General features: G+C 39.7%; 1 long non-coding RNA gene across 1 annotated transcript; it reads right to left on the bottom strand.

The window, feature by feature from the left end:
• Positions 1-308: 308 nt before the first annotated feature.
• Positions 309-2,540, bottom strand: LOC130081130 (uncharacterized). Its single transcript, XR_008806687.1, has 2 exons — positions 2,396-2,540; positions 309-491 (listed from the first exon to the last, which is right to left on the bottom strand). It is a non-coding gene; the product is annotated as an uncharacterized LOC130081130 (long non-coding RNA).
• Between the last annotated feature and the right edge of the window lie 13,136 nt (positions 2,541-15,676).

Here is a 15,676-nt window from a genome sequence, read left to right on the forward strand (position 1 = left end):
TTCACCCAGGTCTCTGATGCACACCTTTTAGATTTGTGATATTTATGACAATAAACTGTTAAATCATATGCAAATATTGATTATACGACTTTTTTTATTTTATTATTATTATTTTTTATTTATTTAACAGTCAGACATACAAACCAACATAGTGCAGTAGAGTGCACAATCTTGTAATTCCATAATTCCACAAATGACATAAAAGTGTTGATCTATGAGTGTGTGTGGGTGGGTGTGTGTGGGTGTGGGTATGTGTATGTGTGTGTATGCGTAAACAAAGTAACCATTTATTATTTATTACCATCGTCATTACCATCACCACCTCCACTCCCCACTACCACCACACTGCCAATATTGTATTAGTCGATTTTTATTTCCATCCTTCCTCCTATGTAACAATTGCGATTGTCAACACTGTCTAAGATAGAAGATGGCATAATAAGATAATATAAGATAACCTTCCCCCACATCTCTTCAGTCCCTATCTTCTCCTCAATTATTATTATGTAGTGGGTTGTCAGTGCCTATAATATTTTTACTATTGTGACTGACGTCACGGCAGAATGCGTCCAGTGTCATTTCCGCCTAAGCGAGTTAAAAGGGGGAGTGGCACAATGGTGTGGGAGACCATAGACAGTATAAGAAGTGGACAGAGCCATCTCATTGGAACTCAGTTGAGACAGTTGAAGCCCATTTTTAGCGATTTTTGAGCACTTCCGTTCCTGACGCGCAGACTCAAACCGACTCAAACTAAGCTTGATGACGTGAGCAACCTGTCTGACAGACGTTAATCTTCTAGTAGCTGTGCGTGAAAATTGCCAACGTTAATCTTGCAGAGACGGGGAACTTGAGCAAAGAGTTCTTTGGCGTGAGTGAGCAGGAGTAAGTATTCCGTTGCTTTTATGGACTCATTATCTATGGGCTTCTCCCTTGACGGGACGTCCCCCCGATTGCCTGCGAGCTTCTCCTCCTGTCTGTACGGTAATTTCTGTACAGCGCGACAGAGAGTCGAGTGGTTATGACGCAATCGTTAGCCTATTTTTACTAAATCTGTTTCTACGGGCCCATAATGTAACATAGAAGGTAATGGAGCCCTTTATACATTGTCGTGTTTCTTTAGAAATAAATAATGGCCAAATGGAGTCTTTAAACGCCTCAGATGTAAAGTTATTGGCTGTCAAAGTGACGCCAAAATGAATGGGAGTCAATGGAAATGCTAACGCAAGTGAAGTTCTGCTACAACATGGCGGCACCCGGCCGGCTTCAACTTCCGGTCGATGGATTACCCCCTTGTGGGAGACACGCACATGTTTGTTTGGCGTGGCATTGTTGCAAGCGTGAAGAGCAGCTGCACGCTGAGGGTACCGCTTACCTGTTCATGTTGCTAATAATCCCCGGGTAGGTCGTTTGATTTATTATGTGTAGAAAGCAGAGTATTGTTTGTTTTTGAGTATGTGTGTTTTGGATGTGTTGTAGTAACAAACCTGGCATCGCGGTCATTCACTGGGAGCTGTACGTATCATAACGTTCATTTTCCCCTGTTCATGTTGCTGACAATTTCCGGGTAGGTCGCTTGATTTATTATGTGTAGAAAGCAGAGTATTGTTTGTTCTTGAGTATGTGTGTTTTGGATGTGTTGTAGTAATAAACCTGGCATCGCGGTCATTCACGGGGAGCTGTACGTATCATACCGTTCATTTTCCCCTGTTCATGTTGCTGACAATTTCCGGGTAGGTCGTTTAACTTTATTATGCGCAAAAAGCAGAGTATTGTTGTTCTTGAGCATGTATGTTTGTATGTGTTGTAGTAACCTAACAAGCTGGGCATCGCATTCGTGACTTGTGATGATGTGTTCAGTATAAGATAGGACACACTGTGGAGGTAATGAGATGATTTATGTGGTTTTATATTTTATAGAAAGACGTATAAATGAAATGTATGGTCCAACTGTTATTTGTATATTTTAATAGTGTATAAATGTAGATGTGCTGAATGTGTATTATGTTTTGGCAGATTCATCTGGCAGCTGATGGTGCACTAGACCACTGTTTTTTTCCCAGTATTTATGGTTTATTTACAACTGTTTGTTTGGATTCGTTTTGGTTGGTTTTGTCATGTGAATATAGTATTGCTTATTTGTTTCTTTTTCTTTAGTTGATTTTCTTTTTGTCCGTGTATTTATAGTGTACTTTTGTTTTCTTATTTTTCCCTTTATTTTGTTATTATTCGTGTATTATTTTGTTTGGTATTTGTTGAATTAATGTTTATATATGTTTTCTTTTAAAGAAATAAAAAGACCGTGTACCTCACCAGAGCCTGTACTTTCATTTAATTGAATAACTTGAGCGGAGCTACTTCCCCATTGATTATAGATGGTGGATGTTCGCCCTGTTACAATTATTTTTTTTGTTTTTTTGTGTGTGTGTTATGTGCAATGTCTAAAGTGCATTAAAAGAGGGAGTACAGTGTGAGAGTGTCTCAACTTGGGACAGAGATGCTGTCCCATTGAAACCACTTCTCACCTGTTTTGCTTGCTTAGGTGTTTGTGAGGTTATCCATACTATGTATTTATTTTTTGCTCCTTCCCTATTCTACGTTGTGGTGCATTAAAAACACATGAAAAGATAAGGGGGAAATTATTGCAGTAGTGATGACAATAAACACTTAATTCCAATACAGCATTGACAATGGTAATATTGATGATAATAATAATAGTAATAATAATAATATTAATAATAAACGACAATGGATAGGTCGACTTCTGGAAGGCAGATGGAGTAGACGTGTTTGCGTGTTCCTCCCGCTTTTACTGTTTCGTTTGAGCCAATCTACACGTTTATTTCAGTTTTAAACGGTTCACACGGATGAAACTTATACCCCTTCGTTAACATGACCTCCAAATCGAGTAAGCAAAGCAGAAAAGAAACCAAAACGGACCTCGCTGACGGCGATTCTGGCGAGCTCAATATGACGGGGATTGCTAAACTGTTGGATAAACATCGCCAGGCCCTCTTGTCCGAATTTAAGTCGTCCATATCCTCACTCGAGACCAAGATAGACTGCGTTCAATCAGCGGTATCTGACCATTCCTACAAGATTGCTTCTCTTGAGTCCAGTGCTAATGCTCTGGATGAACTCGTGCTCGCGCTGGAAGCGACTTGTACCGCACTGTCTGGCAGCAACGCTAAGCTGCTAGCTAAAGTTTCGGATCTTGAATCTCGCAGCCCCCGTAATAACATTCGCATAGTTGGTCTACCGGAATCGATTGAGGGACCCCGTCCTTCTGCCTACTTTTCTCAGCTCTTGTTTGACGTCATGGGAGAGGATGTTTTACCTTCTCCACCGGAGATCGATCGGGCCCATAGAGCTCTCGTCAACAAACCCGCGGCCGGAGAAAAGCCACGCGCTGTCATCATCCGGATTCACCGCTCTCAGCAAAAAGAGCGGATTATTCGCGAAGCTCGAGTTAAAAGAGGCAAGTTGATGTTCCAAGGTAACCCCATTGCTATATACGAGGACTATGCGCCCGAAGTGATGGCACAACGGTCTAAATATCGGCAGGTGATGACGGATCTGTATAACCTGGGGCTTAGACCAACTCTACTTTTCCCTGCGAGGCTGTCCATCAGGACCATAGATGGGAGTAAGAGGTCGTTCTCGTCGGTGACTGAGGCTGAAGAGTACGTGGCTTCTGCCCGAGCGGACTCTCCTTTGTGATGCGATTCGTCCCATATATCCTTTTCCTTTTCACTTTAACCTCTGACTGTCAGTTGCACATTTCAAACACATGGGCTGCATAGATTGTGTTCTGGCTTATATGTAAATGGGTGCACATATGTTATATTCATATGGTTTATTTTTGCGCTTGTTTGCTTTGTTTGTAACTTTCACGAGAACATTTGGACTTACTGACTTAGTTTGAAAGTGGGCCATTCACTGCACTTATACTAATATTATGTTGGACCAAGTGCTTGATCTGGTCTAGGCCACTGGATATGTGGCCACAATAACTTTGAATTTCATGTTTCATATCAAGTTCAATGTGTGTTTCATACGTAGATATTTGCAGTTTTGCTGGCTGTTTCTTTCTTTTCTCTTTTTTCTTTCTTTTTTTTCAACTAATGCATTGGTACCTACTTATTCATTTTTAGTTGGCCATTTACTGCATGTATATAAATACTATATTGCACTTATATTATGACAGTACTACTGTGTAATTTGTGTTTCGTAACTGACCTGGACTAGATCACTGGTTAAGTGCTAAGTGGCCATGTCAACTTTGATCTTAATGCTTTATTTTGTGTTTAATGTATGCCTCTTTGAAAGGCTGTTCATTTTTTCTATTTCACCTTAAGTGCCTTGCTTAGTCAACATTCTGGTTTAACCTTTGACAGGAAACCAGCAGCTCACTTGCATGGCAATAATAGGACATATACAAGGTCATGTGGTTATTTGTCTGGTTCTTATGTATATGTATATATATATAATAATATAGCCTATATATATATGGGCTATATTGTTTTTATTTTTTATTTTTTTCTTCTTTGCTTGGTTATTTCTTCCGTTACTGTAAGGTATGGTTAAAGTCATGTTTCTGACTTCTTGTTTTGCTCTGTTTCTGGGTGTGTGTAGGCTCTAATTTTTTGGTAACGCGGGGGAGAATGACCTAGTGAGATAGGAGTGTGTATAAGATGTCGAGCCTGAGTGCTCAGGCAAGTTCTTTATTGGGGTTTTTTCTTTTCTTTTTTTTCTCTCTCTCTATCATTGCTCTCTCTTTTTGCATTCTCTTTATCCTCATTTCCTTCAGAATGGACCTTATCAAGATTTTATTATGATCTTAATTTTATATAATGGCTAGTGTCACTACGATGACAGGCCATAGACTGCGTCTAGTCTCTTGGAATGTCAAAGGAATGAATAATAGTGTCAAGGCCGGCAAGGTTTTATTGCATTTACAGCACCTAAAGGCTGATATTATGTTTTTGTAGGAAACGCACTTGCGAACTGCAGATCTGCTCCATATTAAGAGAGCCTGGATGGGTCAATTGTATCATTCCAGGTTCTCTCAGAGAGCCCGTGGTGCTGCTATTATTATACACAGAAAGGTCATGTTTGAAGAGACCCATACCATTTCCGACCCTAATGGTCGTTTTGTGATGGTCTCAGGTAAGCTTCATAATGTGCCTGTCGTTTTAGTTTCAATTTACGCCCCCAACTGGGATAATGACGAATTCTTTGTTAAGTTTTTCTTAAGCCTTCCAAATGTGGACGATCATCATATAATTATTGGGGGGGATTTCAATCTGGTCCAGGATGTTTCACTTGATAGGTCTTCTTTTAAGCAATCTGTTTTATCCAAGTCGGCCAAAGTAATATCGGAATATGCCTCTCAGTTGGGACTCTCTGACCCCTGGAGACTTAAACATCCTCAAGATAAAGTTTTTTCGTATTTTTCACACGTTCATCACACATTCTCGAGGATTGATTTCTTTCTCCTGGATAACAAATTGTTAAACTCTGTTACTACATGTACATATCACACAGTAGTCATTTCCGATCATGCTCCTGTGTCTACCTCCTACTTGGAGATTTGACTCTTCTAGATTATCAGACAATAAATTTAAGGATTTTGTTGCTTCTCAGATTAATTTATATTTTGAACTTAATCAGACTCCAGATATCAATAGTCTCACTCTTTGGGAGGCTTTCAAGGCTTGTATTCGTGGGCAGGTAATCTCGTATGTTTCACATTTAAGGAAGACTGAAACATCTAGACTACTACTATTGCAGATGATCTTTACAAGTTAGATGCACTTTATGCCTCCTCCCCCTCCCCTCCCCTCCCCTTTATTCTGAACGGGTACAGTTGCATGCAGAATATGATCTTCTAATGACAAATATAACAGCAAGGCACCTTAGACAATGTAGGCAACGTTTTTTTGAACACGGTGACAAAGCGGGGAAGCTCTTGGCTCACCAAGCTCGCACGACTAGTGCCTCTAGGTGGATTTCGAAAGTCAAATCAACAACAGGTGAATTGATATCAGATCAAAAGGGGATTAATTCTATGTTTTTAGACTACTATGCTACATTGTATATGTCAGAGAGCTCCTCAAATTCTTCAGCAAGCTTTGATTTTCTCAGCTCACTAACTTTTCCGAAAATTGATGAAGACCATGCCAACAATTTAGGTGGTCCAATCACTGAGTTGGAGATACAAGAGGCGATTAAATCTATGCAATCTGGAAAGTCCCTTGGCCCAGATGGCTTCACAACTGAGTTTTACTAATCTTTTCTCTACTCACTAACCCCTACCTTAGCAAGGCTATACAATGATTATTTTAAGGAAGGCCACCTCCCTCCGACCTTATGTGAGGCTTCCATTTCCCTGCTTCTTAAGAAAGATAAGTACCCCACCGCATGTGGCAGTTATAGACCAGTATCACTCCTTAATGTTGATTTGAAGATTTTAGCTTAAGTCTTATCCTCTCGTCTTCAATTGGTACTACCATCTTTAATTTGCCTAGATCAGACAGGTTTTACACCAGGGAGACATTCGTTCTTCAATACTAGGAGGCTTCTTAATATTCTCTGTTCTCCCCCATCTGAGTCACCGGAAATAATTCTGTCTTTAGATGCCGAGAAGGCATTCGACAGAGTTGAATGGTTTTATTTATTTTTTATTTTAGAGAAGTTCGGGTTTGACGCTAATTTTATTTCTTGGATTCAACTTCTTTATTCATCACCGGTTGCTTCTGTACACACTAATGGCTTGCATTCACCCCTTTTTTCTCTACAGCGCGGGACACGTCAGGGCTGCCCCCTCTCCCCTTTACTTTTTAACCTCGCTATAGAGCCTCTAGCTATTTGGCTTCGCAGCCACAATGGTTTTGAGGGAATATCGCGTTATGGCTTAGTTCATAAACTTTCTCTCTATGCTGATTACCTTTTACTGTATATCTCTAACCCTGTCTCCTCCTTGCCAGTAATTTTAGACATTCTAGACAAATTCAGCTGTGTCTCTGGTTACAAGATAAATTTGCAAAAAAGTGAACTATTTTTTGTCAACCCTGAGGCCAGTAAGCTCTCATACTCTCTTTTTCCCTTTAAGATAGCTTCAGGTGGATTTAAATACTTGGGGGTTTCTTTCACAAATTCATTTAAGCATCTATTTGAGAAGAATGTTCAACCGCTGGTCGATAAAACCAAGTTAGACATGTCTAGATGGACTTCACTTCCTTTGTCTCTTGTGGGTCGCATTAATCTAGTTAAAATGGTTATTTTACCCAAATTCCTTTATCTTTTTCAACATATTCCAATTTGCATTAATAAGTCTTTTTTTTACAAAATTTGATGGTATTTTGCGTTCATTTATCTGGGGAAACAAACCGGCGCGACTCAAGAAATCAGTTCTTCAGCTCCCCAAGTCTAAAGGAGGACTTGCACTTCCCAACTTTCAACAATATTACTGGGCTTGTAACATTAATAAGATTCTTTATTGGAACATTTCTGTCCACACTGATAAATGCCCCCCTTGGGTCCATTCAGAGATTGCCTCAACGAAAGGCACTTTGTATTCTGTTATTTGTTTTCAACTTCCCTTAGCTATTAGTAAAATATCAACTAATCCAATTGTCACTAACACTATCAAAATTTGGGTTCAGTTTAGGAAACATTTTGGTTTACACAGAACTTCTATTCACACACCTATCTTAAATAATCATCTTTTCTCCCCATCTTGCTCTGATCCTGCTTTTCGAATCTGGTCAGTTAACGGACTTGTCGAGCTGAATGATTTGTATGAAGATGGGGTGTTTGCATCCTTTCCGTCTTTGTCCGCTAAGTACAATCTGCCCAATAGTCATTTGTTTCGTTTCTCCAGATTAGACACTTTGTTCAGAAGCTGTTTCCCCACTTTCCCAACCGTCCGCCTGAATGCCCTCTTGATCATTTTCTCACGTTAGGTGCAGGCCAGAAACATCTAATTTCAGTTATTTACAACTTAATAAGTACACTTAATGTAGACCCTACTGTTTCTCTGAGAGAGTTGTGGGAGAATGACCTGGGTGTTTCTATTACCGATGATCAATGGGACGAAATTCTAAGATTAGTCCATTGCTCTTCCATATGTGCCAGACATGGCCTATTGCAATGTAAGGTGCTCCACCGAGCTCATCTAACTAATGCCAGATTGGCAAAAATTTTCCCAGATGTGAGTGATGCTTGTCATCGTTGCAAGCAGTCTCCTGCTAATCATCTTCATATGTTCTGGAGCTGTCCTCGGTTGACAGACTTTTGGTCCAATGTTTTTGATACACTTAATAATGCTCTTAACATAGAGTTGGACCCCAACCCCCTGACTGCTCTTTTTGGCATTCCTTCGAGACCTGACTTGTCTATCTCATCTCGCCAGGTTATTGCCTTTACTTCTGTTTTAGCTAGACGAGCCATTCTTCTCAAATGGAAACATGCGACTCCCCCATCGCACGACAGGTGGATCCAAGAAGTTTTTAGCTGTATAAACCTTGAGAAGTTAAGATTTTTGCTTTCAGGATCCCTTAAAACTTTTCAGAAGACCTGGGAACTAGAGATGCGCGGATGGGCTATTATTTCATCCGCAACCGCATCACAAAACTCAGCATCCGTCCGCCATCCATCCACACCAACGTTTTTGACCAATTTTCAAAACCGCACCCGCCCGCCATCCGCTGATTGGGCGATACAAGGCGCTGCTGATGACAGCCGCGAGACTAGAAAGCTCTCAGAATATCAGCAGTGAACTCGTCTCCGATCGGCGTGCAGGGAGAAAAATAATATTTTCATTGTAGCCTAATAGAAAACGCATTTTGGCACACGATTTCAACATGCTGCTATTGTATGGGGCGCCAAGTTACGTGACAGTAACTATATATTATATTATATAGTATTATATAATATAGTATTATAATTCCTCGATAACACCATTCTACCAAAACTCAACTGAAATGGTTGTATGGTGGTTAAACTGTATTTTTTTGTTTATTAAGATGCACACTCCTCTTTGTTTTGAATTATAGTGGGAGGAAAAACAGTGGTTAAAATATGTAGTTTTTAAGCTGTTTTGTGTATATTGTGAGAAGTGTGTTTCCTGTATTATACATACACTCACCGGCCACTTTATTAGGTACACCTGTCCAACTGCTCGTTAACACTTAATTTCTAAGCAGCCAATCACATGGCGGCAACTCAGTGCATTTAGGCATGCAGACATGGTCAAGACAATCTCCTGCAGTTCAAACCGAGCATCAGTATGGGGAAGAAAGTTGATTTGAGTGACTTTGAACGTGGCATGATTGTTGGTGCCAGAAGGGCTGGTCTGAGTATTTCAGAAACTGCTAATCTACTGGGATTTTCACGCACAACCATCTCTAGGGTTTACAGAGAATGGTCCGAAAAAGATAAAACATCCAGTGAGCGGCAGTTCTGTGGGCGGAAATGCCTTGTTGATGCCAGAGGTCAGAGGAGAATGGCCAGACTGGTTCGAGCTGATATAAGGGCAACAGTGACTGAAATAACCACTCGTTACAACCGAGGTATGCAGCAAAGCATTTGTAAAGCCACAACACGCTCAACCTTGAGGCGGATGGGCTACAACAGCAGAAGACTCCACCGGGTACCACTCATCTCCACTACAAATAGGAAAAAGAGGCTACAATTTGCAAGAGCTCACCAAAATTGAACAGTTGAAGACTGGAAAAATGTTGCCTGGTCTGATGAGTCTCGATTTCTGTTGAGACATTCAGATGTTAGAGTCAGAATTTGGCGTAAACAGAATGAGAACATGGAACCATCATGCCTTGTTACCACTGTGCAGGCTGGTGGTGGTGGTGTAATGGTGTGGGGGATGTTTTCCTGGCACACTTTAGGCCCCTTAGTGCCAATTGGGCATCGTTTAAATGCCACGGCCTACCTGAGCATTGTTTCTGACCATGTCCATCCCTTTATGGCCACCATGTACCCATCCTCTGATGGCTACTTCCACCATGTCACAAAGCTCTAATCATTTCAAATTGGTTTCTTGAACATGACAATGAGTTCACTGTACTAAAATGGCCTCCACAGTCACCAGATCTCAACCCAATAGAGCATCTTTGGGATGTGGTGGAACGGGAGATTCGCATCATGGATGTGCAGCCGACAAATCTGCGGCAACTGTGTGATGCCATCATGTCAATATGGACCAAACTCCCTGAGGAATGCTTCCAGCACCTTGTTGAATCTATGCCACGAATAATTGAGGCAGTTCTGAAGGCAAAAGGGGGTCCAACCCGTTACTAGCATGGGGTACCTAATAAAGTGGCCGGTGAGTGTATATCCGCTTGTGTATTTTTTAGGTAATTTAGGACTTTATTTTTTTTTTTTTTTGTGAAGCAACTCCACGAATATTCCAAGTTAAGAATTTTAATTGCATGAACCTATTGTGTGTGTGTGTGTGTGTGTGTGTGTGTTGTGTGTTGTGTGTGGTGTGTGGTGTGTGCTGTGTGGTGTGTGGTGTGTGGTGTGTTGTGTGTTGTGTGTGGTGTGTGTGATACCAAATGACAAAAAAAAAAAACAGGACAAACATAGATACCTATAACCAACAACAGAACATATAAACAGTGAGCAAGAAGGCTATTTAGGTGCATTTAGAATGCAATGTGTGTGCGTGGTGCAAGTGGTTTAATGTAAGAATATAAATTGAATATAGATCGAATATAAATTGATTGGGTTGGGTTGGGGAGTGGATGAAATGGGAGGATGGAAAGGTTACATGGAGAGGGGAGCAGGGGTCTTTTGAGTATATCTGTTCACAGTTTCAATAGTAGAGGCTACGACTTTGCATCGCATGGCCACGACATGATGTCGTTACCTCAACAAAATGATCTCGTGGCCACGACTTATAATCACGTTCCCACGAATTAATATGACGTTCCCACGAGATATTATGACGTTCCCACGACTTAATATCACGTTCCCACGAGTTTATATGTTGTGGCCACGACAAAAATAAGTGAACCGAACATGTCCCCTCCCGGTCACCGTAGTAACCTAACAAAGTGATACAATCCAACTGTAAAATAACAATACGTGATCAAGTGCCTTCGTCACAATTCTCACTTAGTCACATTTATTATATAGGCTAGTACTTTTTACAACACAGATTGTTTCAAAGCAGCTTTACAGGGATAATAGGAAAATAATGCAACAAAGTTTGTCTCTGCAGATCTAGAACAAAATAGTGTCATAATCCAGCTTAAGTAAGTTCAGTGTTGATTCATTTCTGTTGTAAAAAAGTTATTATTTCAGTTAATTTATCTATATAGCCATTCTGATGTCTTCGTCCAGCTCAGTTCAGTTCTCATATAATGGTGTCATTAGCCACGTTTCCATTACCCTTCAAATTGCGCAAATTGAAATTGCGAATTGAAAATACGCACAATGGAAACACGTCCATTTCGCAAAAACTCTCGTTTATCGTAAAAAAGTTTTTACGCTCGCATGAGGAGGTTTTTCAGGCAATTCGAAAAAGGAATATTAAGCAAAACTGCGATGGAAACAGGTTTTGCGCATTTACAGTCACCTGACTTAGAAGACGCGGTGTGTTTGGGGGTCCGTGTCTGCAAATAATAATAATGATTATCATCATTATTATAACATTTATTAGGCTACATATGAAGACACTTTTATCCAAAAAAGGAACAAACCAATTCGTCACATGTCATTCATAATACAGGGCTAAGATTATCACAAATAAACACAAGATTTTGACGCATATCCAAGTGTTTGTGCGGAGTGTGGAGCGCGCACTGGATGGCACGGAGGCGCGGGCGCGAACACTTGCATTTTCCTATCAACAGTGGAAACAACTTAAAATACTCTATCATTTCTGGTCATACAGAAAATAATAATACATTATTCGCAACTACTTTTATTTGTGTAAACTCACAATAACAAGAAAACTTAGTGCTTTTGTAAAATAAACTAAAACAATCAGGCGCGCTTGCATGATCTCCGTGAACTGAAGCGCGAGAACTGAAACAAAAGCCTCTGTAGGCTAAAGCTTGAAATGTCCACTTTAAAACGAACAAATTCGAATTGAAAGCTAATATCTTCTGATTATGTAATCGTATGAAAGGTGCATTTCTCTCTAAACAATTGTTTATTAATAAACAATTAAAATGCCTCGTTATTTTTTCAGACACATTTATTATAGCCTATAACTCGCCAATAAATCACCTTTCTGTAGGCTGCATGTGGTTATATGATTCTTCTCATTCAGCACTGTGGGAAAAACATAATTTCCAGGTTCTAATTTGGCCTTAGAAAACCAGTAAAATAAAAAAATAAAAAAATCATATTCATTTCTGAATATTTTAAATGTTTAATAAAGGGGCAAAAAGTCATAAACAAAAATCTGAAAATTCGTCGATACTTCTTTTTTTGCACAGCATTTGGTGTACAGTTCAAATTAAAATTTTGGTGTTCAACTTTCGTTTTGTAATTAAGGGTTAAATAAGGTTTAAAGTATTGCGCAAATCTGTAATGGAAACGTGCCTAATGACAGATCAATAGTATTGTTGAATATTAACTTAACATTTGCTTATACAAAACGGCTATAAGTATGTTGCATCCATCAAAGATAGAACTTCTTCTTTTCCTTGTTCTGTGTGTATATATCTATTCTGTGTGCTCCGCGTTAAACATGAACTCCGCCCTCTTCCGGCATCATACTGTTAGGCTGGCGCTGTCGTCCTCACACTGCTATGACGTATGGTTCTGCGGTTCTGCAGTTGGTTAATATTGGATATCACTGCCGTAAAACATGATGTAACGCGTCTTGGGGCGCAATTTTTTTATTTGAATTCATCACCAGCGCGGGATTTGACGTGTACGGTCGCTGCTGAGAAATGGAGATGAAGATCACTGGATAAAAGGCTGAATTTGGATCTGTTTCTTGCAAACAACCTATGGATTCTAAAGATTTGGATTACATCAAACTAATAAAATGTATGTCTTTTGTGAATTTATGTTGTGTTTTATAGGAGAAAACGCTTTTTGTGTCTCACGGTAAATAAACTATATTACAAAATGGTTAAACGAGTAAAGAAGGTATTTTTAAGGTTTTAAAGTGTATTCTTGTTTAAAGGGATACTTCACCTCTGGGAAGATGAATGTGTATTTAATATTGGTCATTTATATAGTAGAAATGTGAAATCATTTTTGAAATTGAAGCATTCTAGACTGAGAAAAGGCATAAAATTTATTTTTTACTCATGTGGCTGAAAGACAACAACTCCCAGAATGCACTTGCTTTGATGCCCTTACGAGGCCACTCCCAAACCACGCCTACCGGTTACAGGCGGCAGAATCCGAAAAATGGATACAACTAGGCTTGCTTTGATACATCGTGAGTTATTTGATAAATTTCCATCGAAATGGTGCTAAATTGCATTGTAGCCTACCGGGATGTACTAGCCTAATGTATATAACACAACTTAGACTTACACATTAAAAATATGATGCAAGGCAGGACCATGTCAACAGAGTAGCTTAGTAGCTCTGCATATGAACTGTTTTCCTCCAATTGAAATCACTATTTCTCTTAGCTAATACATTATCTCTAGGCTAATCCATAGGCCAACTCTAGTAACACTAAAGGTTTATAAAAAGAACCACAACCAATATAACTTTTAATTAAAAAAATAATTAAAGGGGTCATATAATGGTACATGCACTTTTACAAGTTGATTGTACTGAAATGTGTGTTGGCAGTGCCTGTACACAACCATCATATAATGATAAAAATCCATCCAGTGTTTTTGTTTTAATCTCCTTATATGTTTTCCCCTGCCTCAAATTGAGCCGTTCGTTTTTGTGACGTCAATAAAACGGACGCCCCTCCCGCGATTGTTGATTGACAGCAGTGATTCAACACAGACCCGCCCTCGCTCGTCCTGTCAATCATAGTCCGCGCGGATCGGCGCGGTCATTGTTGATATGCTGGAGCACTGTCTATGAGCAGAATGGCGTCTAAGCGATTGTGGTGTTCTGTTCTTGGGTGCAATAACGAACACAGCAGTCATTTTAATGTTCCTAAATCCGAACCGCTAAAGACGCAGTGGCTGAGTTTGTTTTCGAAGGGAATATTCCCCACGAGCAACGTCAATGCTCTCATGTTTGCCGAATCATTTCTCAGTGGACTGCTTTATAAACGAGGATCAGTGTAAAGCTGGTTTTGCTGAGAAGCTGCACCTGAATAAAGGATCGGAACCTATTCGTCTTCCTGCTGAACCTTCAGAAGAACTAAAGTGAGTGTAACGTTTTATTAATCTTTATATTAATATTTATATTAATCTTTGCAAATCGCCAGCTGCACGCTTCACGATGAATGCGTCGGTTTACACTCAGGGTACATTACAGCATGTTTTCTATGTACAACGTTCTCAATATAATTCATAATCCCACGTTTATAATGAACAACGCGTGGTTATTGTGTTATTGTGTTACAAACGGTGTATGCGCAGAACAGAGAGGCGGGGTGAGCAAAGCTCATTATCATTTAAAGTCATATGCACTGAAACGGCGTGCTGAAAACAGAGCTGTTTTTGACCAGGTAAAATAAGTGTTTTCTTACAATACTAATGAGGATTTTTAATTAAAGTATATTACAAACTTTTAATTTAGACCCTAAAGAATCATATTAGCTTGTACAAAAATGGCATTATATGACCCCTTTAAATGAGTCCACCCCCCAAGATTACTGTTATAAACATGAACCTCGTCTGAAAGGCAAAGGGGGAGGTGTTGCTGTAATTTATAGTAATATCTTCAAAACCACTAAGAAATCTAGTTTTAAATATACTTCTTTTGAAGTATTGGTGCTTAATGTAAAAATATATAGTGTAAATGATAAATCACGTTTGAGAATTCTGCTGGCTACTGTATACAGGCCACCAGGGCACCATACAGACTTTATCAAAGAATTTGCGGACTTTCTATCAGAACTAGTATTGGCTGCAGATAAAGTACTAATTGTTGGTGATTTTAATACAGTAGATAATGAAAAAGATGCATTGGGATTGGCATTTAAAGACATTGTAAACTCAATTGGAGTTAGACAACACGTGTCGGGACCTACTCATTGTCGTAATCATACTCTAGATCTAATACTATCACATGGAATAGATGTTGATGCCGTTGAAATTCTGCAGCAGAGCGATGACATCTCAGACCATTATCTAGTCTCAAGTACACTTCACTTAGCCAAAGCAGCAAAGCCGACTCCGTGTTATAAATATGTTAGACCTATAACTTCTGCCACTAAAGATTGCTTTATCAATATTCTTCCTAATCAGTTGCATCATCTCAGCATCCCGGATAGCTTAGAAGAACTCGATATTGCAACAGAAACTTTTAACTCTCTCTTTTCCAGCACTTTAGACGCAGTTGCGCCGTTGTGCTTAAAGAAAATTAAAGAAAATAGTCCAACACCGTGGTACAGCGAGCACACCCGGGCCCTTAAGAGAGCCGCCAGAAAAATGGAGCGTAGCTGGAAGAAAACTAAACTAGAGGTATTTCGGATTTCATCGAAGGAGAGCTCGATTGCTTACAGAGAGGCTGCTAGAAGCTGCTAGATCTGCTTATTTTTCAACCCTAT

This window comes from Rhinichthys klamathensis, unplaced genomic scaffold (genome assembly GCF_029890125.1).
Source record: "Rhinichthys klamathensis goyatoka isolate OS25496 unplaced genomic scaffold, OSU_Roscu_1.1 h1tg000036l_1, whole genome shotgun sequence".
Taxonomy (NCBI): Eukaryota; Metazoa; Chordata; class Actinopteri; order Cypriniformes; family Leuciscidae; genus Rhinichthys; species Rhinichthys klamathensis.